Source organism: Mercenaria mercenaria, chromosome 12, assembly GCF_021730395.1.
Source record: "Mercenaria mercenaria strain notata chromosome 12, MADL_Memer_1, whole genome shotgun sequence".
NCBI classification, from domain to species: Eukaryota; Metazoa; Mollusca; class Bivalvia; order Venerida; family Veneridae; genus Mercenaria; species Mercenaria mercenaria.
Window position 1 is genome coordinate 68,896,903 of NC_069372.1, and position 27,587 is coordinate 68,924,489.

General features: G+C 35.6%; 1 protein-coding gene across 9 annotated transcripts in view; it reads right to left on the reverse strand.

Moving 5' to 3' along the window:
• LOC123533706 (uncharacterized) overlaps positions 1 to 27,587 on the reverse strand; it is a 363,176-nt gene that overhangs the window by 238,769 nt on the left and 96,820 nt on the right. The window contains exon 1 of one of the 9 annotated variants that reach the window (XM_053520292.1): positions 26,759 to 26,780. The exons of 6 other annotated variants lie outside the window; for them this stretch is intronic. The gene's annotated coding sequence lies outside the window, so the exon portion shown is untranslated. Of the gene's footprint in view, positions 1 to 9,033; positions 9,214 to 26,637; positions 26,781 to 27,587 lie in introns of those variants that run through there. 2 more of the 9 variants (XM_045315496.2, XM_045315492.2) reach the window with 2 other exon arrangements.

The following is a 27,587-nucleotide window of genomic DNA, read 5'->3' on the forward strand; positions in this document are numbered from 1 at the left end:
CTTAGAAATGTTCTATAATAAATTTTGAAATAGACTGTGTCCAGCGCTTGATTAAATGTGCATGTAACATTAGTTCCCCACCATTTTGTAGTAAGCCTTTTGGTAATAAATATTGGTATAGTATCAATAAAAGTATATACACTTTGCCGTGTTCTTTCTCTTTAGGCGTAAAAAAAAATTGTTTGTTTCCGGTATCCCAACCTACCCTAAATTTTTGGCCCGACCCTAAATGTTTTTGCCTTGGAGAATAATTTTTTCAACTTTTTGACAAAAAGTTGCCAAATTGCACTTTTTATGCTTTAAACATGGTCAGTGATGTTAGAAATCCACTTCCTGGTGCTCTAAAGGCATAGCCCCCTTATTTGTATTCTTTTTTTTTGACACAAAAATGATTTCCGAAAAGTCTCCCTTAATAAAAAAAACATTAAAAAAAAAAAAATTTTTTTTCGACCTACCTTCCCTAATTTTTTTGAGCATGTTACCGGAAACAAAGATTTTTTTTTTAGGCCTTATTTAGTGTCTTATGAAACACAGTACACCACAGAACATTATTGTCACCCAAAGAACATTTCAGTGATACCATTTTTTAAATTAGAAGGTCACAAAAAGAATTTTTCCAACTGAAGCAGCTGTTTTGTGGAAGTGCTGTAAGCTGCTCAACACAACCATAAGCATCCGTGCTAAGTTTCATGTAACTTCTATCAAATATTTCAATGAGAGATGATGTTTGGGAGAAATGTGATTATAGACAATAGGTAATCACTACAACTTTCTTTGAGCAATGTTTTCTCTGGTGAGATAACAAAATGAAAATACTACTAGTTTCCATTAGGCGACAATAAAATAACTGCAAGATTTTCATCCCTGCCCGCCCCCTCTTTTAACCCCCTGCCCCCTAAATTTTATTGAACCAAAAAATGAAAATCCGTATCTGTAAGATGAGGGAAGTAACACAGTCTATGTATCTACATGCCGGTCCATTATGGCATTATACTTACCATATCCGGCAGTGTAGTGGTAAACAAAATCAGCTTGGAATCGGCAAAGAGTATCAATAGTTTTCGTAATTGTTCAGGCCCTAAAAGGCCAGAAAGTTTTAAAAGATTGGTATGCCTGCCAGTTTAGCAACGACAATACGTTGCTGAATCTTTTCAACAATTTTTTTTTATCGGGAAAATTAGATTAGATATGCATCTGTGCCTTTTCCGGTGGAAGTAAACATGACCAAAGCGAGTGTAACTGTAACCCATCAACTAGACTTGCATAATTATGTGGTTTCATTTCTTAGACCGTATATTAAATTTGTGGTAAATGACAACGAGTCCAGTGCAGACGCTGTTGTATTTCTGGCAAAACCCTTTGATGCCTAAAAGGGATAAAATAACAACCAAGAAGTAATACCTGTGTATATGTACATTTATGCATACACATGAAAGTATGAGTTTGATATTAATAAAGACATAAATGTGCAGTAAACACATGATTTGTATTTTTTTAATCAAAAGAATACATCTGTATGATCCCTTCAGCAAGATATAATTGAATACATATTCAATCATGAAACAGTCAGTTAAGAAAAATAAAAAACAAGAGGGCCAAGATGGCCCTAGGTCGCTCACCTAAGAAACACTCCATAACAGTGTAAAACATGTTTGACCTAGTGATTTCATGGAAACAAATATTCTGACCAATTTTCATTAAGACTGGACCAAAAAATTGGTCTCTTGCGATAAAACAAGCATTTTCTTAGATATGACCTAGTTTTTGACCCTAGATGACCCATGTTCAAACTCAACCTAGATTTTATCAAGGCAATCATTCTGACCAAAATTCATGAAGATCAACTGAAAAATACAGCCTCTATCACATACAGAAGTTTTTTCTTTGATTTGACCAAGTGACCTAGTTTTTGACCTCAGATGACCCATATTCAAATTCGACCTAGATTTCATTAAGGCAATCAACCTGACCAAATTTCATAAAAATCAATTGAAAAAAACAGTCTCTATCTCATACACAAGATTTTTCTTTAATTTGACCTAGTGACCTAGTTTTTGACCTCAGATAACCCATATTCAAAATCGACCTAGATTTCATCAAGGCAATCACTCTGACCAAATTTCATGAAGATCAATTGAAAAATACATCCTCTATTGCATACACAATGTTTTTCTTCGATTTGACCTAGTGACCTAGTTTTTGACCCCAAATGACCCATTTTCGAACTCGGCCTAGATTTTATCAAGGTAATCATTCTGGCTAAATTTAATGAAGATCAGTTGAAAAATACAGCCTCTACTGCATACACAAGGTTTTTCTTTGATTTGACCTAGTGACCTAGTTTTTGACCCCAGATGACCCATTTTCGAACTTGGTCTAAATTTCATCAAGGTAATCATTCTGACCAAAATTCATGAAGATCAATTGAAAAATATAGCCTCTATCGCATACACAAGGTTTTTACGTGATATGACCTAGTGACCTAGTTTTTGACCCCAGATGACCCATTTTCGAACTCGGCCTAGATTTCATCAAGGTTATCATTCTGACCAAAATTCATGAAGATCAATTGAAAAATACCGCCTCTATCGCATACACAAGGTTTTTCTTTGATTTGACCTAGTGACCTAGTTTTTGACCCGAGATGACCCATTTTCGAACTCGGCCTAGATTTCATCAAGGCATTAATTCTGACCAAAATTCATGAAGATCAATTGAAAAATACAGCCTCTATCGCATACACAAGGTTTTTCTTTGATTTGACCTAGTGACCTAGTTTTTAACCCGAGATGACCCATTTTCGAACTCGGTTTAGATTTCATCAAGGTTATCATTCTGACCAATATTCATGAAGAAGAATTGAAAAATACAGCCTCTATCGCATACACAAGGTTTTTCTTTGATTTGACCTAGTGACCTAGTTTTTGACCCGAGATGACCCATTTTCGAACTCGGCCTAGATTTCATCAAGATTATCATTCTGACCAATATTCATGAAGATTAATTAAAAAATACTGCCTCTATCGCATACACAAGGTTTTTCTTTGATTTGACCTAGTGACCTAGTTTTTGACCCGAGATGACCCATTTTCGAACTCGGCCTAGATTTCATCAAGGTTATCATTCTGACCAATATTCATGAAGATTAATTGAAAAATACAGCCTCTATCGCATACACAAGCTAAATGTTGACAGACGACGGACGACAGACGACGGACGACAGACGCCGGACATCGAGCGATCAGAAAAACTCACCTGAGCATTGCTCAGGTGAGCTAATAAAATGTCACCCCCACCCCCACTCCCGATTTTGGAAAAAATTTGGATGAAAATCTAGCAATTAATTTATAGTGGCCTTAATCACTCTGATATTAGTAAGAAACACCTGTTACCCTTAAATTTAAATTTGCATTACTCATTTAGGGTCTGCAACTGCAGGTAGAATGATATAGAGATCAAAGACAAGAAAGAGTTGATGCTGCAAGTTGCTTTTTTTAGAAGTGTCTACCTTGCATGTGCATTTGTCACCAGAACTGCCATTGAAGCATGTGTCATTGTTATACAATACAGGTATACAAATGTGTTCATCCTGTAAAATCAACACCTACAGCATGCATTATTATTTTCTGACTTATACCTTGCTAAATTTCTATAATGGAATTGTCCATCTTCCAATTTGGACAGTACCATTAACTGTTAAAAGGGGTGCTTACCAAAAAGATATACTGAATGAATGGCGAACAGTGCAGGTCATGATCAGACTGCACGGATGTGCATGCTGATCATGATCTACACTGGTCACAAAGGCAGAATCAATCATGTCCAGCATGGTACGGGTTAAGTGTGCACATTTCAATAAATTAATACTAACCCTGTTACTAGCATGTAAAATGTCATTTTCCAATTCGACTGCATTAAAGACAGAATGGAACATGGAACCAAAGGTTTCATTGGTTATTCACTTTCAGTAACATTTTCCCACTGATTTTCGAGATAAAACCTAAATTTCATTTGGAGAAAATACAATTTAAACTATTAGATCTGATCACTAGCAATTAAATATTTTTTTAGGGTAGTCATTTTCAATTTTGTCCCGCCAAACTCTATCCATCATTTTTAGAGGAAATTTTTGGAAACATCTTTGATTTCTTTTTCAATTGGAAATATGACCCCAAAACACTATTTTGTAAATTTACATGCGTTTATTTAAATCTTTCTTTTAATAGGTATCTCCTGGGACTAAGACCTGGTCTCAAGTTCAGGACTGTTCAGACATTTTCATTATGGATGACTTAATCTGCTGGGATTTTAAGTCTGACACAAACCTACTGGTAGGTCATGCAGACCCTTGGATCATTATTTAAGGCAAAATAACCATTCATCTTCAGCTGGAATACTGACTTTCATACATGCTTTACATAGGAAGACAGTCAGGTGCCATGTAAACAATAATAGCCAACAGAGCAATGAGAATTTGAATGCATCAACTGTAAAGAAAAATCTAAAATTCTTCACATTTTTTCATTATTTCTATTCTTGTCATTGCACTTTCTATGTCTCTGTATGTCAGATTTAGGTTATTATAGATTAGCCTGATAAATGATGTTGACACCATACCAAAATCTTATATCTGCCCTTTGAGCAGGGAGCAAATAGCAGAGAGCTCAAGCTTTGTCCAAATTTCAGCAACAATATCACAAGTTTTGATAAGATTTCAATTGTTGATAAATTACAATTACAAACTGAAATACCTTCTCGCTCAATCAGTACTATTACTAAGGTCAACTGACAAATTTTATTCATTTACAGATCTTTAAAATGACCAAAATCAAAGTATGGAAAGAACAGATTTGGTGTAAGTTTGATTTCACAGGTACTGCCATTTAACATGCTTCAAAACTAGGGCTGTCATCGATAGAAACGATATCGATGTATCAACGATATTTTTTGGTCGATCGATTATCGATTCCCATTTTCAAAAATCGATATTTTACAGAGAGAAAAAACAACTGTCTAGATAAACACTCAGCCCCTATAAAACAACTTTTTCTGCCTGCAAAAATGTGCCGTAAGAAACGGAAGTTGTCAAAAAAGGTCATGTCTAAACTTATACTGTAGCAGCCTTTTCCCACTAGCCGGCACTACCTATATGGGTAGAAGTAAAAAGGGCTCAACTTCAGAATCTATTTGCAAAAAGTTACGTTGTCCTGTCTTGAGAGGTCGCTTCGTTATGTGTGCATGTAAAAACATAGTGTATATATACTGTTTCTACGTCAATCTCGGCTTTTTACTTGTTCGCGTATACTGATCACTCAGTAAAAGGTACAGAATTTAGCTAGTGCCCGTAACAATAACAATCAAAGATGGCCGATGAGGAAGCCGTCGCCGGCTTAAATAGTGGAAAAGAGTCAAAAGACGGAAAGAAAAGCTTTGTTTGGGTTCGTAGAAACACAGGATGTTGCTTAAACATGCCTTTCTGTACAACAAACAAACAGTAAAACACTACAAATTTGTGGCTCATCGAAAACTTGGGCAGAAGTTAAAAAATAAAATAAAAAGTACCGAATGTAAGTGCAAGGTGAAAATTAGACAGGGTATGAAACAGGCTAAAAATAAATAAAAACATTGTAAATAAATAAATAAAATAATTTAATAAATAAATAGATATCTGTGGAAGAGAAATGCAGAATTTTAGCTGTTTGAAGCCCAACTCCAGTGCCTGGACCTGGTATTATAGTTTACTAGGTTGTAAAGTAGGTACATGTAGGACAAATCAAGGGCTTAGAGCGAAACTGGTCTATCTGCTTCTATTTCTATATACAGATAGACCAGTTTCGCTCTAAGCCCTCGAAATGCAAAAGAGGAGTGAAGGCACAATGAAGAGCTATAAAAGATTTCATTAATTTTCAATTATCTTATTTATTTCATAGATACATATACAACACAATCAAACAGTAATATAAAAAGTAGGCAATAAAACTAAACATAACATTAACAAGAAGGTATATAGCATGCCCACGAACAAATAGGTTGTAAATCTAACATAATAATCGATATATCGATGTATCGTCGATATTTGTCTTCCGATATATCGGTATCGTCGATATGCCAAAGACCCAATCAATGACAGCCCTATTCAAAACTGAAGCAGTTGTTTATCAAATGTGATCTTAGACCAAAGCATTCTCTAGTTATTTGGCAAAAAATGTTCTACTGTTCTGGGTCAATGTGACCTTGACCTTTGACCTTCTGACTTCAAAATCAATAGGGGTCATCTGCTGAACATGACCAACGTCCCTATTAAGTTCCATGATCCTAGGCCCAAGCATTCTCAAGTTATCTCCCTGAAATGGTTTAACTGTTCTGGGTTACTGTGACCTTGACCTTTGACCTACTGATCTCAACAAATCAACAGGGGTCATCTGCTGGTCATGTCCAACCTCCCTTTCAAAGTTCTTGATCCTAGGTGCAAGGATTCTAAAGTTATAGTCCAGAAACAGTTTAACTGTTCTGGGTCTCTGTGACCTTGTCTTTGACCTACTGATCTCAAAATAAATATTTGCTCATCATGATCAACTTCCCTATCAACTTTCATGATCCTAGGCCCAAGCGTTCTCGAGTTATCATCCGGAAACTGTTTAACTGTTGGAAACTGTTTAACTGTTGTTCTAGGTCAATATGACTTTGACCTTTGACATACTGGCCTCAAAATCAATAGGGGTCATCTGATGGTCATAATCAACCTCCCTATCAACGTTCATGATCCTAGGCCCAAGGGTTCTTGAGCAGTTTAACTGTTCAGGGGTCATCTGCTGGTCATGACCAACTCATGATCCTAGGCCCAAGCATTCTCAAGATATCATCCCGAAACAGTTTAACTGTTCCAGGTCACTGTGACCTTGACCTTTGACCTAGTGACCTCAAAATCCATAGGGGTCATCTGCTGGTCATGATCAACCTCCCTTTTAAATTTCAAGATCCTATGCCCAAGCATTCTCAAGTTATCATGTTCAAGATCACTGTGATCTTGACCTTTGACCTAGTGACCTATAAACCAATAGGGGTTATCTGCTGGCCATGATCAACCTCCCTATCAACTTTCATGGTCCTAGGCCCAAGCATTCTTGAGTTATCATTTGGAAATGGTTTAACTATTCTTGGTCAAAGTGACCTTGACCTTTGACCTACAGATTTCAAAACCAATAGGGGTCATCTGCTGGTCATGATCAACCTCTTTTCAACTTTTATGATCCTAGGCCCAAGTGTTCTTGAGTTACCATCCTGAAACCAATTGGTCTACAGAACGACCGACATCTGCTAAACAATATTACCCTCCTTCTTCAAAGTGGGGCATAATTAAAGGGCAATAACTCTGATGTTAATGATGTGATTCTTACAAAAGTTGCACTTTCACCAGTCTGCCCTATAGTGATCTATACTTGTGTAAAATTTCCTAACAATCCATGAAAATGTTAAACTCTGTTTTTTTTACCAAATCAAGGTGAAAAACTCTGCTTTTACTGGATCAAGGGGGGTAATACTAAGTGTGAGCTAAGTTCATGTGCTAATTAATGATTAATGTGATGTCTGGCAGTTCTAGTTTCAAAAATGTTCTGAATTACAAGCATTTGTAATTTTTGTTCACACATCAAGAGGAAAAACTCTGCTCCTACTGGGTCAAGGGGGATAAACACAGAATGTGACTAAAGGTCTTAAATAATTAGGTAAGGTATGCTTATTCCAGCTAAAATAACTTTCGAAATAAAGTATTTTCATTTTTTTAACAAATCAAGGAGAAAAACTCTGCTTTTACTGGGTTCAAGGGGGGTAATACTAAGTGTCAGCAAAGTTCATGTGTTATTAATAATTACGTGTGGTTTGCTATTCTTGAATTATAAGCATTTCTAATATCGAACCAACAGATGGATGGATGGACGGATGACAGCTGGAGGAACAATGCAGAAACAATATTCCTTCACCTTCAGCAGGGGATAAAAATCCATTTCATATATAAGTTAAGTGTGAGAGATAAAGAAAGTGATTTTTTTTTTCTTTATGAAGTGGGGTTGCAGGTTGAGCGGCGGTGGGATGTCGACTGAAGGATATTAAAGCAACATTTCAACATACGAGATACAAGATATAATTAGGTGTTAGAAAAATATAAAACAAGAGCTGTCGTAGGACAGCAATGCTCGACTATTCAACAGCCTTGTCAATTGAATGAATACTCAATCCGAAAAAGGGGCATAATTTTGTAAAATTGCAAAATAGGGTTATGGAATGTGTAAAATGCATATCAGCTCATGACAATGGACAATTGTGTGAAGTTTCAATCCATTCCCAATAGTGGGTACCGAGATACCAGCTTACATACAAAAACTTAACCAAATCGGGACTCGGACGCCGCCGCAGACACCGACGCGCACGTCGATGCATTTGTGAGTCCAACAGCTCTACCAATTCTCTGAAAAGTCGAGCTAAAAAATGTGGGGTATTTGGGTTAAAACGGGGCAAGCCAATAGGTGAAGACATGACATTGTGGGGTATGAGGGAAACTAAGCAACAATTAGTATGAGTAACATAAAAAATATTTATCTTGTGTTTAGTGGTGTGTGTTGTGTAAGGGGTGGGGATCTGGGATGAAGAACAGGGAGTAGAAGTTAGTTGAAGACGCCAGTGCTAGGGAAAATTATGAATATTGTAAATCAAATTAAGAAGCATTTCACAAAACTTCATTAGGACAAATTATATAGCCCTCCTTATTCACTGAACTGTCAAGCTCAAAACAGTATAAACTCATTTAAATAATAGTAGTTAAATAACTAGAAAATCTATCTACTGATTTAAATTAAGTTGGTGACACAGAAAACTTCTGACATATTACTGATTTATGACTTTTGACAACACACATTGTTTAAGGAATATAATGATCTTAATCTATAAATACACCATAAATATTATATGCCCTTGAACTACATTTCGCAACAAGTTTGCCATTTACACATTGCATTTTAACATATATATCATACAAACCTTAGATAAAATATGATTTAACTCCCAACACCTTAAACTCCCAATAATAACTTTTTAACTGTTAAACCTGCAGTTTGTTTGCAAAATGAACTATATCTGTCTATACACCACATGACCAATCTCAGGTTACAAATATCTAAATCAACAACTTAAACAATATACTCATCTGCCTTACACTGGTACTTGAAGATCTTAAGTCTCATTGAAATTCAATGACCAATGAAATGCGGAACATGATATCATGCGTATCTCGTAATTTAAAAAATATTTACTACTGTCACCGAGCAGAAAATTGTACATATTGTCAATGAGCTTGTGTTAACAATCAATAATTTGACAAAATTATACAATCAGAAAAAAAGAGATTTTTAAACATTTAGAATGTTGTCATTTCAGCTTCCTTTGTCTAATCAGACATTTCAGAATGCTTTAAAGGTGACTCTGATACAATGGGAATATCTGACAACAGGAAACATAAATTCCAATAATTTATAAAGGAATATAATTATATAATATAATGAAAACTTTCACTCTTAACATACATTTATAGTCTTTCAAGCATCTTTTAACACCTTCACATAATTTACAGTTCTCTAGCTGAGGACCTACTGAGGACCTAATTGACAATTATAGGCATATGGAAACAAGAGGGCCATAATGGCCTTATATCGCTCACCTGAGTTTAGTTGCTTGCTTGAACTAATTTCTTTGCTAAAGCTTCAAAGACAAAAAAACTAGGTGAGTTAAGGTCATGGTAAAGATTATTCAAGATAACAATTGAAATTTGTTAACAAAAGGGCCAAGATGGCCCTTGGTCGCTCACCTGAGTAACACACCATAACAGTGTAAACATTATGGGATCTGGCCGGTTCAAGAAAGGAACCGAGATCTTATGGTGACACAAGTTTTGTGCAAGTCTGATTAAATTCAAGTCATAAATGAAGCTGCTATTGTGCAGACAAGGTCAAAATAGCTAATTCTGGCCCTTTCAGGGGCCATAACTCTGGAACCCATAATGGGATCTCGCCAGTTCAAGAAAGGAACCAAGATCTTATGGTGATACAAGTTGTGTGCAAGTTTGGTTAAAATAAAATCATAAATGAAGCTGCTATATATTGTGCAGACAAGGTCAAAATAGCTAATTCTGGCCCTTTCAGGGGCCATACCTCTGGTACCCATAATGGAATCTCGCCAGTTCAAGAAAGGAACGAAGATCTTATGGTGATACAAGTTGTGTGCCAGTTTGGTAAAAATCAAATCATAAATAAAGCTGCTATTGTGCAGACAAGGTCAAAATAGCTTATTTTGGCCCTTTCAGGGGCCATAACTCTGGAACCCATAATGGGATCTTGCCAGTTCAAGAAAGGAACAGTGAACTTATGGTGACACAAGTTGTGTGCAAGTTTGGTTAAAATAAAATCATAAATGAAACCACTATCGTGCAGACAAGAAATTGTTGACGCACGCACGGACGACGGACGAAGGGTGATCACAAAAGCTCACCTTGTCACTATGTGACAGGTGAGCTAAAAACAAACATCCTGGCAAAGTTTCGGGAAAACTGGAGCAAAAAAGGTTGCCTCTCGAGTGTATACAAGCTTTTCCTTTGATTTGGCCTAGTGACCTAGTTTTTGACCCCATCTGACCCAGATTTGAAATCACCCAGGACTTCATGATAACAAACATTCTGACCAAGCTTTATGAAGATAGAATTAAAAATCTGCCCCCTAGGGTGTTAACAAGGTTATTCTTTGATTTTACCTGGTGACCTAGTTTTTGACCCCAAATGACCCAGATAAAATTTATCTGATATTTCGTGCATACAAACATTCTGACCAAGTTCCATGCACATCAAATGAACAAGAGTGTTAACAAGCCTTTCCTTTGATTTGACAGGGTGACCTAATTTTTGACCCCATATGACCCAGTTTCGAACTTGGGCTAGGAATCATCAAGATAAACATTCTGACCAAGTTTCATGACAATAAGGTCATAAATGTGGCCTCAAGTGTTAACATGTTTTTCATTTGATTTCACCGGGTGACCTAGATTTTGACCCCATATGACCCAGTTTCAAACTTGGCCTAGAAATCATCAAGATAAACATTCTGACCAAGTTTCATGAAGATAGGGTCAAAAAATGTGGCCTCTAGGTTGTAAACAAGCTTTCCTTTGATTTGACTGGATGACCTAGTTTTGACCCACATGACCAGTTTGATCAGGCCTAGAGATCATCAAGTAATCATTCTGTGCAAGTCTGTATCAAATCAAAGCATAAATGAAACCTCTATATGGCTGAAAGGGCCAAAATAGGAAATTTTGCCCCCCTGAAAGGGACAGTAACTCTAGAACACATGATTGAATCTGGCCGGTTTTCGAAAGGAATCAAGATCTTATTGTGACTTAAGTTGTGTGTAAGTGTGGTTAAAATCAAATATAAAATGTCACTTCAATCGTGTTCACAAGGTAAAAATTAACAAATTTTGGCTCTTTCAGGGGTCAATCAGGGGCCGTAAATCCAGAACCTATGATTGGAACTGACAGATTCATCATGGAATCCAAGATTTATTGTTGTTGAAGATATTTTGCAAGTTTGTATCAAATCAAACCATAAATGAATTCTCTATATGGCTGCAAAAGCCATAATAGCAAATTTTGGCCCTTTAAGGGGACATTACTCTGTAACCCATGCTGGGATCTGGCCAGTTTTCGAAAGGAACCAAGATAGTATGCCAATACAAGTTGTGTGCAAGTCTGATGAAAGTTAATTGCAAAATGTGGTCTCTATCATGTTCACAAGTTAACAAGAGCACCGCCTTGCGGGTGCTGACGCTCATCTGATTTTTTTTGTATAATAGAAATGTTGTCCTACCCATGATTTTCTAAGTCTAAAAAGGGCCATCATTCTTGCAAAAGCCAGGATTAGAGTTATGTTTCTTGATGTACAGTGTCACTTATGATTGTGAAAAAACTGTTGCAAGTTTTAAAGCAATAGCTTTGATTGTTTTATGAGAAAGTTGCCTTAAACATAATACTCAACCAAGAAAATGTATTCTAAGTCCAAAAGGGGCAATAATTATTGCAAAAATGCAGGATGGTGTTATGTATGCTTGCTGTACAGGGTGCTTATGATGGTGAACAAGTGTTGCAGTTTCAAAGCAATAGCTTTGACAGTTTAATGGAAAAAGTTGCACTAAACATAAAACTTAACAAGAAATTGATATTTTTCTAAGTCCAAAAGGGCCATAATCTTGCCAAAAGCAGGATGAGTTATGTTCTTGCTGTACAGGGTCAGCTTATGATGGGTGAACAAGTGCTGCAAGTTTTAAAGCAATAGCTTTGATAGTTTAGGATAAAATGACCTAAACATAAAACTTAACCAAGTAAATCTGATTTTCTAAGTCCAAATAAGGGCAATAATTCTTGCAAAAAGCAAGATGGAGTTATGTTTCTTGATGTACAGGGTCTGCTTATGATGGTGAACAAGTATTCCAAGTTTCAAAGCAATAGCTTTGACAGTTTAGGAGAAAAGTTGACCTAAAATAAAACTTAACCAAGAAAATCTGACATTTTCTAAGTACAAAAGGGGCCATAAATCTTGCAAAAAGCAAGATGGAGTTAGTTCTTGCATACATGGGTCAGCTTATGATGGTGAAAAGTCTTCCAAGTTTTCAAAGCAATAGCTTTGATAGTTTAGGTGAAAAGCTGACTAAACATAAAACTTATCCAGGCAACGCCGACGCAGACGCCGACGCCGACGCCGACGCCGACAACCGCTCAAGTGATGACAATAACTCATCATTTTTTTTCAAAAAATCAGATGAGCTAAAAATAGCAAATTTTGGCCCTTTAAGGGGCCACAACTCTGGAACCCATGATGGGATCTGACCAGTTTTCGAAAGGAACCGAGATATTATGCCCATACAAGTTGTGTGACAACTATTTTGACCATGTTTCATGAAGAAAAACCAGTTACAAAATGTGCTCCCTAAAATGTTTATACCATTTTTCTTTTTGCATGGCTATGTAGAGACAAGCCTAATGGTGTAAGAAATTTGCTTGTCCATTTAATGGTGTCAGAGATTTACATAAATGTTCACCTACAGTACCAGTGACTAGAATATATATATATATATATATATATATATATATATATATATTATATATATATATATATATATATATATATATTATACCAGATTTATATAGCACCCTTTTCATGATCAATTTCACGTTCAAAGGCGCTTTACATAGTTCAAATGCAGCCACATATGCAGGGCGCATAATTCATCCTCTACTAGTACAGACACAGAAGGATCTGACCAGAGGGACAGAGTGAGACAAAGCCCCCATGACAGAGATCAGAATCAGATATAGGCTTGTCCGGCTAACTTAGCCTAGCTCGTTTCGAATAGACAGCCTGGTTCTTTAACGTGCCAAGTGTATAGCACTGATACACGCAAGGATTGCCTGGGTTCCTGACCAGTACACCTCTAGTTGGGTGGGAAACACTGAAAGCGTTTCTGAAAATTCCCGAGTAGCTGCCGGGGACCGAACCCCCGACCTCAGATTGGAAGGCCAGTGTGCAAACCACTGAGCTATCCGTCCACCACATATTCTAATGTTTATAATATGACCAAACTTCATTTTTAGAGAAAGATAATTTTTTAGCCAAATTCAGGAGGTCAGTGCCCTTAAAAGGTCATCTAAATGACCAATTACGGTTGTCAGATATTTGCATGAACCTTTAGCATATTAGAGATCTTCATGAAATGGTATCAGATATTTGCATGACCCTTTAAAGATTTGCATCACCCTTTAGATATCTACAGGACACTTTAGAGATGACAGAGATTTGCATAACCCTATACATTGTCAAGTATTAGAGACTGGCAAGATCCTTTTTGGCTTTTTTAAAGGTCCAATACTAAGGAAAGTGAACATTTTAATTTCTTTTAAAAAGCACAGAAACTATTTCATTTTATTGGAAAATGAAAGTTGGTATGTAAAAATTCGAAATAAATCGCAGTATATGTACAATTATTTTTCTATGAAGTATGAAGAAAGTTAAAAAGACCTGGGGGGTCATTCTGTCGATTCATTGAAATTTCAACATAATACACATACATTTCTTTGAGTTCCAAAGACCTTCTGTAAATTTTGACCTGCCAATCTTCATTATTTAGTGTCTTGCAGAAGTCTATGCACTGGCTATGAAAAAAATTGCCAACTCACTTTCCCTTAGTAATGGACCTTTAAAGATAAGAAATTTGTATGAACCTTAACCCTTACCCTGCTAAATTTCTATATTGAACTTATCATTCATTCAATTTGGACAGTACCATTAACTGTTAAAAGGGATGCTTTCCTAAAAGATACTGACTGAATGGCAAACAGTGCAGATCTTGATCAGACTGCTAAATGTGCAGTCTGATCATGATCTGCACTGGTCGCAAAGGCTGCGAATCAAATGTATCCAGCATGATAAGGGTTAAGAAGTCTAACAATTTAGATGACCTTTTAAGGGCACTGACCTCCCGACTTTGGCTAAAAAATTATCTTTCTCTAAAAATGAAGTTTGGTCATATTATGAACATTAGAATATGAGTTTTTGTTTCTAAACTATTTTAAAAATGCCAATCAAGAAAAAAAAGATGAATGCGTGGGGAATCAAACCCGGACCACTGCGGCAATAAAGAAGTTTTCCACTGTCGCTACCAATACCGCTATAGAGGATTCAGTGTTCAATGCAGTTAAATATAGATATCTATAATTGAGGCAATGTGTTACAAGTGCTTTTCGATTTTCATGGTAAAAAGTAGTAAAAACAACTAATTCTCATGAGTAGCCGTAACATATATAGTTTGTCAGTAGCAAGTTAAGAAATACAGGATTAATTTCCAGATACCTAAACAAGAGGGCCATGAAGGCCCTGTATCGCTCACCTGACCTAGGAATCATCAAGATTAACATTCTGACCAAATTTCATTAAGATATGGTCATAAATGTGGCGTCTAGTGTGTTAACTAGCCTTTTCTTTGATTTGACCTGGTGACCTAGTTTTTGACCCTACATGACCCAGATTCAAACTGGACCTTGAGATCATCAAGATTAAAATTCTGACCAAGTTTCATGAAGAAACAGTCATAAATGTGGCCTCTACAGTGTAAACAAGCTTTTCCTTTGATTTGACCTGGTGACCTAGTTTTTGACCCCAGATGACCCAATGTCAAACTCATCCAAGATTTTATTGAGGGTAACACTCTGAAAAAGTTTCATTAAGATTGGGCCAAAATTGTAACCTATAGTGTTAACAAGCTTTTCCTTTGATCTGACCCGGTGACCTAGTTTTTAAACCCACATGACCCTGATTCGAACTTTACCTAAAGATCATCAAGATTAACATTCTGACTAAGTTTCATGAAGATACAGTCATAAATGTGGCCTCTAGAGTGTTAACAAGCTTTTCCTTTGATTTGACCTAGTGACCAAGTTTTTGACCCCACCTGACCCAGATTTGACCTTGACCTATATATCATCAAGATTAACATTCTGACCAAGTTTCATTAAGATATGGTCATGAATGTGGCCTCTAGAGTGTTAACTAGCTTTTCCTTTGATTTGAACTGGTGACCTAGTTTTTGATCCTACTTGACCCAGATTCAACCTGGAGCTTGACGTCATTAAGATTAACATTCTGACCAAATTTCATGAAGATACAGTAATAAATGTGGCCTCTACAGTATTAACAAGCTTTTTCTTTGATTTGATCTGGTGACCTAGTTTTTGATCCCAGATGATCCAATATCAAACTCATCTAAGATTTTATTGAGGGTAACACTCTGACCAAGTTTCATTAAGATTGGGCCAAACTTGTGACCTCTAGAGTGTTAACAAGCTTTTCCTTTGATTTGACCTAGTGACCTAATTTTTGATCCTATATGACCCAATATTGAACTCACCTAAGATTTTATTGAGGGTAACATTCTGACCAATTTTCATTAAGATTGGGCCAAACTTGTGACCTCTCAAGTGTTAACAAGCTTTTCCTTTGATTTGACCTAGTGACCTATTTTTTGACCCTACATGACCCAATATCGAACTCGTCCAAGATTTTATTGAGGGTAACATTCTGTCCAAGTTTCATTAAGATTAGACCAAAATTGTGACCTGTAGAGTGTAAACAATCAAATTGTTGACAACGGACGACTGACGACGGACACAGGATGATCACAAAAGCTCACCTTTGAGCACTTCGTGCAAGGGTGAGCTAAAAAATAACTATTTTTTGTTTTCGAACTGGAGACCAGTACCTTTAAAAGTGTCAAATATAATTATGTGTCTTGGTAATGCACATGATCCTTTAATGCATGTGTAAAGCGAAGAAAATAGATCATGCATGATTAACAAAGTGCCTGCAGGTATAACTGTATAAAAAAAAAATAAAGATAAACAAAAAGTATTCAATTATAGGTCTTCCTCAAGGGTATTTAGTGGGATGGATTTAATTTTACAACAATTTCATATCTATAAATCAAAACAATTACATAGCAGTCAAAGAAAGGTCTTCTGAGGTTTCTGATCAAAATTTGATATAACAAAGGAATAAACAATACTGTAGGGACCCTCATAGAATTCAAGCTTCTTTATGCCAAGATTTCTGGAATTAGTAGAATGGTTGTGATTTTATATTATTAATTGTGCATACCTGTCAGATTTCCTTCTTTATTTCAATAAATATCCGAGTGAGTAAAAATTCTGGGCACTGCTTTTCACAAAAAACAACAACATATTCTTACATATTCAATTGCACATGTAGAACCCTGTTTAGCAAAGACAGTTCATTTGTTCAAACATTCATTAAAATGTTGACTTTGTTATAGAAAGTTTTGTTTATGAATCACCTATATCAGCATTTAAATTAATAAATCTTTTTGACTCTCGGTCTGTCACACTTTTTCTCTGGATGAATATTAATTAACTTGACAACTGCTGATGGGACTCTAAATACAGTAACAGTGATAGACTTTTATCTTTACAATAATTTTGAACATATAACTGGTCCATATTCGAAAATTATATCAAATCAAAATTGAAGGGGATCAAATGCTAATCCACATGGTTTAGCCTTCTCTTTTTTCCTTGTACACAGTCGTTGGAATTCGATGTGGGGAAAATTTGTGCGCAAAGCTAGATTTTGAACATTGAAGATGCCAGTGGTGATGTGCGCACATCTCATTTGATTCCCTCCATTGTCTATGACTATACATAAAATCCCAACCAAACTTCAACGTGACCAAGGAAAGTCTGGTTTCTTTTGGGGATTTTAACGGTTTTAAAGTTCCATGAGGCTTTAAATTTTTATGTTTTTTTTTTAAAACAAATGAAAAAGCTGTCCGAATACAATCAAACCTGTGTTAAAGACCACCTCTGAACAGAGACCACCTTGCTTTAAAGACCACATGTTTTGTATCCCATTTTAACATTTACAGTGTATTTTAACCTGTGAATAAAGACCACCTCCCAATAAAGACCACATTTTGACTCTCCCAGAAAGGTTAGATGTATGGGTTCAATAAACTTTCTACTGTGTTAATCAATATTCAAACCTATGACATATGTTGCAGAAAACAACTATCAAAAATAGGATTTAACAAGAAATTAATATATTATATGTTCATAACAAAACTTGTAGCAGCCATATGGAACATAAAAAACAAGAAGGCAAAGGCAGTCCTATATGGCTCACTTGAATCCTCAGCAATAAATAGCCTGACCTCACTTATACAGCAAATCTGGGGAATTTCCAACATAAGCAAATATGAGCCGTGCCATGAGAAAATCAACATAGTGGGTATGCGACCAGCATGGATCCAGACCAGCCTGCGCATCCGCGCAGTCTGGTCAGGCTCCATGCTGTTCGCTTTTAAAGCCTATTGGAATTGGAGAAACTATTAGCGAACAGCATGGATCCTGACCAGACTGCGCGGATGCGCAGGCTGGTCTGGATCCATGCTGGTCGCATACCCACTATGTTGATTTTCCCATGGCACGGCTCATATAATCATATACAACAAGGTATATTACAGTTTTATGTAAGTGATACCAAAACAACAAACACATGTGCACCTTTCTTAATGACTTAGAATACAATTTACAAAAACTATTATAAGTTTGTTTCATCAACCTTTAAATCTTCGCGCCAGTAACATTATGTCTAAATACTATTATGACAAGTATAAAATCAAGGTACTAGAGGAATATAGCATTTTTGAGTTATGGTTCTTGGCTTACATAGTAAACTAATGATGGAAAAACGTGTGTAAAGTTTCAAAGCTGTAGCTCTTATAGTTTTTGAGAAAAAGTGGACCTAAACAAAAAATTTAACCAAGAAACTCAAATTTTCTAAGTTTAAAAAGGGCCATAATTCTCATAAAATGCAAATCAGAGTTATGGTTCGTGGCCTACACAGTCAACTTATGATGATAAACAAGTGTGCAAAGTTTCAAAGCAGTAGCTCTTATAGTTTTTGAGAAAAAGTGGACCTAAACAAAAATTTTAACTTAGAAACTCAAATTTTCTAAGTACAAAAAGGACCATAATTTTGACAAAATGCCTATCAGAGTTATCATTAACAAGAAGACCACATAATTTAAGTGCAGGCTAAGTCGTCTGACTTTACCTAAAATCAAATTTCACATACTGGTATTCACACCTTAAAGTTAGATCAAAACTTTCTGCAATGTGTAGAGGTTAGACTTGCTCCTAGACTGTGATATATCTTTTTTATATTTTTATGATTTTATGTAGTGAACTGAAACAGTCTATATCCTATTTTAAATATCATAATAATATATGATAATTTTAACATCAGTCCTCTTAGAAAATCTCTAGAATAGACTGGCTTTTATCACTATGAAATGGAACTAGACAGAAAAGGGAAGATGAGTAGAAACATCTTTGTTATAAGTCTGGTTGCTGGTCTATGTAGTGGCTGACTTGAACGCTATAGATTTTTCCAAACTTCAGAATATATTTTAACAAGAGCACCGCAATGCGGAGCAATATATGCCCGAACGTATGACCTTTGACCTTGAAGCAAGCCATCCGAAACATGCGCTCTGCACATCATCTCGATGTGATGAACATTTGTGTTAAGTTTAACATGATACCTCCCTTCGGCATATAAAAATCCTTTAAGCAGTTCAAGAGTTACAGAGTGGACACGAAACAAAGTCATATGACCTTTGACCCCTAAGTGTGACCTTGACCTTGAAGAGAGCCACCCAAAACATGTGCTCATCACGTCGTCTCAATGTGGTGAACATTTGTGTCAAGTTTCTTTGAAATCCTTCAATCGGTTCGAGAGTTAAAGAGCGGACACAAAATTGCTAACGGTCGGACGGACACCCGGCGTCATAACATAATACATCCTTTTGAGCATATAAAATTTCTTCAAGTTAAAAGATAGGGACATGAGCTTGTTTTTTTTGTTTTTTTTGCTGGATTGGTTGCATAATCTGGACCTCAAGCAAGTTTTTATAATTGCAGTCTAGGGGAAAATCACAATTCTTATAACATATTAGAAAATAGAATTTCTTCTACGAATTCTACAAGTTAATATTAATGAAACTTTTCACAGTCATAAATAAACATAATGATCAGCAACAAGTGAAATAAAAGCAATAGGTCTGTGTACTTGTTTTTGAGATAATTCTGTTCATGATTAAAGGGATCTTTCTAATATCATATTTCATCTTTAGAAAGATAGTAACATTGTTTCCATGTATATTCATAAAATGATTTTCATTTCCATACGTGGAGTCCAGGTTTAGTTATACTTTTCCCAGATAAATGATCTTATGCTATTTCTTTGGTATGTCAAGGTGCAGAATGTAACTTAAAGTATAATCAAGAGTGATGAAGAAATGAAGGTCACATTACAGTGCAAAATGTTTGTGAAATACCGAATTTCTTTTATAAATCAAGTGCATTAACTCTGAACCTGCTTTTATGACCAGTTTGATCCATAATCGAACTTGACTCTGACCTGACTTCTGTGAAGATATGATAATCACTTTGCAAAGAAATGAAAGTTTTTAAATGAATTCAGTGTCATGTTCAAATATGAATACTAATGAATTAAGGGCCATTACTCCTAAACTTAAACCCAATTTTGCATATAATCAATTTTGAACTAGATCTAATGGCTATATCTTATGTTGTCTCAGACTAAGATTCAGACTGCTTTATAAATACAGATGCTCAGTGTTTTTAAAAAAGAAAAATCAGTATGACAGACATCCAACAATTCTAAAAGCTTGCTATGAGCACAGTTAAAGTGCTCAGGTGAGCTAAAACCATACCTTATCATTACAACATTATGTTTATTGATTGGATATCACACAATTCTATCTGACCTGATCAGTGTAATATATATAATGCCTTTGCAAGATGGGACAAAGCAATAAAATGGCATATAACTATACAAGAGAACAACTTATTCTTATACCAGATGAGATAACTTAACTCCTACACAAGAGAATAGATAATGTAACTACAACCAGAGAGAATAACAGAACTCTCACCTTAGAGGTCTACACGATTCCTACATGATGACAGAATGACACAATTCTTACATGATGACAGAATGACATGATACCTACATGATGACAGAATGACACAATTCCTACATGATGACAGAAAGACATGATTCCTACATGATGACAGAATGACATGATTCCTACATGATGACAGGAAGACATGATTCCTAATGGTGACAGAATGACATGATTCTTACATGATGAGGGCAGAAAGACATGATTCTTACATGTTGGCAGAGAAACAAGATTCCTACATGATGACAGAATGACATGATTCTTACATGATGGCAGAATGACATGATTTCTACAGGATGAAAGAAAAACATGCTTCCTTCCTCAGGGTTTGGTATGCTTCTCACATGAGAGATAACATAACTCTTACATGAGAGGATGAATGATCCCAACCTTAGGGAATCACATAACTCCTACATAATGAGGATGACATGATCCCAACCTTAGGGAATGACAGGACTCTTACATAATGAGGATGACATGATCCCAACCTAAGGGAATGACAGAACTCTTACACAATGAGGATGACAATTGATCCCAACCTTAGGGAATGACAGAACTCTTACATAATGAGGATGACAATTGATCCCAACCTTACGGAATGACATTACTCTTACATAATGAGGATGACATGATCCCAACCTTAGGGAATGACATAACTCTTACATAATGAGGATGACAATTGATCCCTACCTTAGGGAATGACAATAACTCTTACATAATGGGGATGACATGATCCCAAACTTAGGGAACAACATTACTCTTACATAATGAGGATGACATGATCCCAGCCTTAGGGAATGATAATGACTCTTACATAATGAGGATGACATGATCCCAACCTTAGGTAATGACATAACTCTTACATAATGAGGATGACATGATCCCAACCTTAGGGAATGACATAACTCTTACATAATGAGGATGACATGATCCCAGCCTTAGGGAATGACAATAACTATTACATAATGAGGATGACATGATCCCAACCTTAGGGAATGACAGAACTCTTACATAATGAGGATGACATGATCCCAGCCTTAGGGAATGACAATAACTCTTACATAATGAGGATGACATGATCCCAACCTTAGGTAATGACATTACTCTTACATAATTAGGATGACATGATCCCAACCTTCGGGAATGACATAACTCTTACATAATGAGGATGACAACTAATCCCTACCTTAGGGAATGACAATAACTCTTACATAATGGGGATGACAATTGATCCCAAAGTTAGGGAACAACATAACTCTTAATAATGAGGATGACATGGTCCCCCAGCTCTTCATAGGTGAATTGAACCAAATAACTCTTACTATGAGGAACATGTCATTGTATCCCTATTCTTTATACCCTACCAATGGTCAATAATTTTGAGTTACAAGTGACATAAACTGAAAGACCTTTAATGCATTAAAAGCCAAGCTCCTTAACTATTGCGGTCTTGCAGATCCCAGGTGTATAAATTTAAAGGCTGGAATACATTCCTTCGTGTCTTTAGGTCAAGTTTTTTTTTAGATATATGCTTCATACACTTTTAAGCCTTTCATGCATATATTATACTACATCATGGGCTATACCCTGGCGAAATGGAATTCATGAAATCATGAATTTTTCATCACCATTATGAATTATTCATGAACTATTCTGGATCACTTTTTAATCTGACTTCATGAAGTTTTATGCATGAAGTGTCATTTGATCTACTTCATGAAGATATCAAGCATTATTGACAGATTCATGAAACCCTTGAAATATTCATGAACTTGTTTAAGAATGAATTAAGATTTTTTCATGAATGTCATTATACCTATAGAATTAAAGAAAAAATCTTGAAACAAATGATGAACATTTTATGAGCAGTTTAAGAATATTAAATTCTTAAAACATTCTTGATGTGTTCTTAAGAACAAGAGGACCATGATGGTCCTGAATCACTCACCTGTTCCCACATGACCCAGTTTTGAGTATGACGTCGTTTTTTCTATTACTTGGCATAGTGACCTAGTTTTTAAGCTCATGTGACCCAGTTTTGAATTTGATCTAGATATCATCAAGATAAAAATTCTGACCAATTTTCATGAAGATCCATTGAAAAATATGGCCTCTAGAGAGGTCACAAGGTTTTTCTATTATTTGACCTATTGACCTAGTTTTCAAAGTTACGTGACCCTGTTTTGAACTTGACCTAGATATCATCAAGGTGAACATTCTCACTAATTTTCATGAAGTTCTCATGAAAAATATGGCCTCTAGAGAGGTCACAAGGTTTTTCTATTTTTATACCTACTGGCCTAGTTTTTGACCGCATGTGACCCAGTTTCGAAAATGACCTAGATACCATCAAGGTGAACATTCAGACCAATTTTCATGAAGATCTATTGAAAAATATGGCCTCTAGAGAAGTCAAAAAGATTTTCTAATTTTAGACCTACTGACCTAGTTTTTGACCGCAGTTGACCCAGTTTCAAACTTGACCTAAATAACATCAAGATGAACAGTCAGACCAAATTTCATACACATCCATGTAAAAATATGGCCTCTAGAGAGGTCACAAGGTTTTTTCATTATATGACCTACTGACCCTACTTTTTGAAGGCACGTGACCCATTTCGAACTTGACACTAGATATCATCATGATGAAACATTCTGACCAATTTTATGAAGATCCATAAAAAGTATGGCTCTAAAGAGTCACAAGTTTTCTATTTTAGACACTACGACCTAGTTTTTGACGCACGTGACCCAGTTTCGAACTTGACCTAGATATCATCAAGATGAACATTCAGACCAAATTTCATACAGATCCCATGAAAAATAGGCCTTAGAGAGTCACGGGTTTTTCTATTACTTTGACCTAGTGACCTATTTTTGAGCAGTAACCCATTTCGAACTGACCTAGATATCATCAAGGTAAAAATTCTGACCAATTTTCATGAAGACCTTTGAAATATATGGCCTCTAGAGAGGTCACAAGGTTTTTCTATTTTTGACCTACTGACCTAGTTTTTACAGTAAAGTTTAACTGTGACCCTAGATATCATCATTGAACATTTGACCAATTTCATAAAGACTCCATGAAAAATGTGCCCTCCAGAGTGGTCACAAGTTTTTCTATTATTTGACCTACTGACCTAAGTTTTTGATACGTAACCCAGTTTCAAACTTGACCAGATATCATCAGAAATATATGGCCTCTAGAGAGGTCACAAGGTTTTTCTATTTTTAGACCTACTGACCTAGTTTTTGACCGCACATGACCCAGTTTCGAACTTGACCTAGATATCATCAAGGTGAACATTCTGACCAATTTTCATAAAGACCCCATGAAAAATGTGACCTCTAGAGTGGTCACAAGCAAAAGTTTACGCACAAACGATGGATGCTGCGCGATCACAAAAGCTCACCTTGTCACAAAGTGACAGGTGAGCTAAAAAGTCATCTATGATTCATTAAAAGTACTAAAATTCAAAACCTTTTCCTAGTCAGTACCAGTTCCTTAACCCAATTAGGAGTTTCTGAACTGTTAATTCATTAAACAGAAAACTTAGGTTTTCCTTTTACAATAAATGAATAAGTTCATGAACTGTTCATGAATGTTCATGAACATTAAATTCATAATGTCACATGATCAGTTTCCATTATTTTGTTGCATGCTGGGAAATTGTTTGCACATGATTGTGATTCAGCAATTTTTGAGAAGTTTGTGCAGCAAATGAGAAGGAAATATTTATCATACTACAGTAAGGAATGGTTTAAAAGGAACATGAGTATACTGAATATCAAATAAGTAATTAATGTGTCGTCATAAATTGTTCATTTTAAAAAATATAAAATCCTTTTAAAATGTTTGCATGACCATGAAACAAAGCTAGTATTTTATCTGAATGTCAATCTTGAGATTAAAGTAAATTATACATTTTTGTATTTTATACAGCAATAATTATTGTTTACTTCTTATTATGCTCCCAATCCCACTCTAGTTTACTGTTTGACTCAACATGTCATTTGTTGAGTGTGGAAAATGTCATTGTCTCAGTGACTCAGCAGAGACTAAAACAATCTCTAGCCACTAACTGAACAACAATTAAATTGACCTACAGGAATTTTTCTTGTATCAAGCTATACTGATATTGTTTAAAGAATTCCATTACATGCAGATCTCTCAGGTTTCATAGTGTTACACTCCTACCAGGTTACCTTGACAAGTTCATGAAACTTGTTGGGTTTTTTTCATGAAAATCAAAATTTATGTTTCATGAATTTCAATACATTATCTCGGCTCTTAATAACAAGTGCATGGATACTACTTAATTGGTACAGGTATTATTTAGTAACTGAAAATATGATGGATTACTGTATCATTTAACGCAAAGAAGTCCTTTTATAATGTTTTGTATTGTTCATGAAGTATTCAAGAAAAGCACAAAATGTCTTCATGAAGTTATAACAATATTTATTCTTGAAGTGTTCACGGAAAAAACATGAAGTGCAAATGAGACATTGAAATAAAGAACAAAATAATGTATGAATTCTTCATGAAGTATTTTTTTCAGGAATATTTTCATGAATTCTTCCTGAAGATTAATAAATACAAACTTCATGAATTCTTCATGAACACAGGCTATGCTTAATTTCATGCATTTTTAATGCATTTACCACTTCATGAATAATTCATGAATCTGTTTTCATGAGCTGCTGATGCATTTGTCTCATTTGCACTTCATGTTTTTGTCATGAGATTTCATGAAGTCTCCTCATGAAGAAGTCATGAATCCTTCATGAGTACTTCAAGAAGAATGAATAAACATTTGACAAGGGTAACTCCAGATATAAGATAGCCAAGAATCCTTAGCAGGTGTCTACAAACCAAAGCTGACACCAGGGGCTGTGGCAGCTTAAGCCAAGAATCCTTAGCAGGTGTCTACAAACCATGCTGACACCAGGGGCTGTGGCAGCTAAAGCCAAGAATCCTTATTAGCAGGTGTCTACAAACCAAAGCTGACACCAGGGGCTGTGGCAGCTAAAGCCAAGAATCCTTAGCAGGTGTCTACAAACCAAAGCTGACACCAGGGACTGTGGCAGCTTAAGCCAAGAATCCTTAGCAGGTGTCTACAAACCATGCGGACACCAGGGGCTGTGGCAATGGAAGAGTTATGGATTTTATTTTATTTTATTTTAATGGTGCACCAAAAAGGACTTAATGATTTGGTTATGTCTCAATATGGCACCAGGGGCTATGGCAATGGGAGAGTTGTGGATTTGATTTGATTTGGTTCTAATGGTGCACCAAAAAGGACTAAACAATTTGGTTATATATCAGAAAAATATGAGGTATGAAATCATAACTTTTATACTGGCTGGAAACTTAGACATGCATAAAAGTCAAATGTTTAGACCATGTTATTCATATATTGTGATCATGCAAGGATAAGATACTGACTCTACTTGTCTTTTAATACACAAACTGTCTAAGAACCACATTGGGCTGGCAGAGTTATGGAACTTTATATATAAACCAAACATTATGATTTTAAAGATTTGTGTGAAGTTTCAAGCCAATTCTTGAAGAGGTTTCAAGTGTCAATATTTGGACATTTTCAAAGTGAATAAAGTGGCATTCTGAATTTTCTCAAAACAAAGTTAAAACTGAACTTGTCTTACGAGCCTAAAAATGTGTTACAAGCTTTATGGGTTCCAAAAACGGGACAGGACGAGACATGGACAGATGGATAAAGTGATTCCTATTTAGCTCTCACTTTGGTCGGGGATGGGATAGGGGGAGGGGGTCAGGGAAATAAAGTAATTCCTACATGACAGAATGAAGTAATACACACATAAGAGAACAATCGTATTCCTACATTAGGGAATAAAGTAATTACTTCATTAGGGAATAAAGTGATTCCTATATACATAACATAAAATGTTTTAAATAAGAAAATAAAGTTATTCCTACATTACAGAATGATGTAATACTTACATGAGAGAACAAACAAAATTTTAATATTCCTACATTAGAGAATAAAGTAATTCCAATGTAAAATAAAGTATTCCTATATAAGAAAATAAAGTAATTCCTATGTGACAGAATGATGTAATACCTATATCTGCTGTACAACGATTTTATTCAATACACTACACAACTATTTTGTATTGCTATAGAAAGTATATCAGACACAATAACAGGAAGTAAGTACTAAAGGAGAAAAGGAAATGTTGTTTTTGTTCATCTCAATTTCCTGAGTAGTATTTCAAGAGCTCGACCTAAATAAAAATTACACAAAGGCCCACACATTAAAGTCCTTTGAAGTAGCTGTGTGTTTTTATTTTAACCATTGTTCTAGTCTACTTTTGTTCATGAAGGACTTGAACATGCTTTCAGAGAAATATTAAAAGCCTGCACACTGCCACAAGTTTTCAACAATTATACAAGTTGATAGTTTGGTGACAGTGTAAGTCATAATAAACTACCAAAAAATGTTACTGGCCATATTTAATAGAAGTAACAACTAGAGCTATCACTAAATGTGATGAATGTACCCCCAGCATGCACTGACACAGTACATTGCAATTTGACGCACACAAGATTGCATATTATGTGGATTGTATGTATATAGACTGTATGTATACAGTATAGTAACAAGAGGACCATGATGGTCCTGAATCGCTCACCTTTTCCCACATGACCAAGTTTTGAGTATGATGTTGTTTTTTCTATTATTTGACATAGTGACCTAGTTTTTGAGCTCATGTGACCCAGTTTTGAACTTGACCTAGATATTATCAAGATAAAAATTCTGACCAATTTTCAAGAAGATCCATAGAAAAATATGGTCTCTAGAGAGGTCACAAGGTTTTTCTATTATTTGACCTATTGACCTAGTTTTCGAAGGTAGGTGACCCTGTTTTTAATTTTATCTAGATATCATC